Source organism: Poecilia formosa, unplaced genomic scaffold (genome assembly GCF_000485575.1).
Source record: "Poecilia formosa unplaced genomic scaffold, Poecilia_formosa-5.1.2 Scaffold1, whole genome shotgun sequence".
Lineage (NCBI taxonomy): Eukaryota > Metazoa > Chordata > Actinopteri > Cyprinodontiformes > Poeciliidae > Poecilia > Poecilia formosa.
In genome coordinates this window covers 2,854,765-2,856,030 of record NW_006799940.1, presented here as the reverse complement: position 1 = coordinate 2,856,030, position 1,266 = coordinate 2,854,765, and the positions used below count along the sequence as shown (strand labels likewise).

General features: G+C 53.0%; 1 protein-coding gene across 1 annotated transcript in view; it reads left to right on the top strand.

The window, feature by feature from the left end:
* Positions 1–1,266, top strand: part of extl3 (exostosin-like glycosyltransferase 3) — a 37,567-nt gene that overhangs the window by 30,637 nt on the left and 5,664 nt on the right. The window lies entirely within an intron of this gene.

Sequence of the window (1,266 nt, the reverse complement as noted above, 5' to 3'; positions counted from 1 at the left end):
AGTCTGGACAGACATCTGAGTCAGGACCCGTCTCCGAGTCTGGACAGACATCTGAGTCAGGACCCGTCTCCGAGTCAGGGCCTGCTTGTGAGTCAGGGCCTGGCTGCGAGACAGCGCCTGCCTGCGAGACAGGGCCTGGCTGCGAGACAGCGCCTGCCTGCGAGACAGCGCCTGCCTGCGAGACAGCGCCTGCCTGCGAGACAGCGCCTGCCTGCGAGACAGGGCCTGCCTCCGAGTCTGGACAGATCTCTGAGTCGGGACCTGTCTCTGAGATGGGACCTGTCCCCGAGTCAGGACCTGCCTACGAGACGGGACCTGCCTCCGAGACAGGACCCGCCTCCGAGACAGAACCCGCCTCCGAGACAGGACCCGCCTCCGAGTGAGGACAGATCTCTGAGACAGCACCTGCCTCAGAGTTAGGACCTGCCTCAGAGTTAGGACCTGCCTCCGAGTCAGGACCTGCCTCCGAGTCAGGACCTGCCTCCGAGTCAGGACCTGTCTCCGAGTCAGGACCTGTCTCCGAGTCAGGACCTGCCTCCGAGTCAGGACCTGCCTCCGAGTCAGGACCTGTCTCCGAGTCAGGACCTGCCTCCGAGTCAGGACCTGCCTCCGAGTCAGGACCTGCCTCCGAGTCAGGACAGACCTTTGAGTCCTCATGCCCAACAGTGTTAAAAGGATTTTTTCTCACCAACGGAGTGACACGTTGTCAGAAGCGTCAAAACTGGATGCGTTCTTCACCAGAACTTCACAACTTACGGGAGTGGATGATTATGGCCTTAAGAGTGCTTACAAGTTTTGGATCCGAGAATACTGGAAACCTTTAGTCATCCGCTGTTAGTCAGAGCAAAAGTGGGTAGAGCGTACCGGTGAGTCAAAATGGGGGGCCGAGGGAACGGTGGCGGACTGCGGGGGATAGAGTATAATTAGAAGGGGTTCGAAGAAGAAGGAGAAGAAGAAGAAGAAGGGCTGACTCATCGTTAGAGGGGTGGGGGAAACGAAGGAGGGACCGAAGGAGAGACATTGAGTGAAATGTCACCTGGAGTGGTGGTGGTGGTGGTGGGACATAATTTAACAGTTTGTATACGTTAAATTACAGGGGAAAAAACTGTTAAATTACGGAAAAATTCTGACGGAAATTCTGTAAAAAAAAAAAAAAAAAAAAAAATGAAAATATCCTGGCAGAAAGTTAGGACATTTTCTGTATTTTTTTTCTTTTTTTTTTCCAGAATTTCCATCAAAATATTTTCCATAATTTAACAGTTTTTT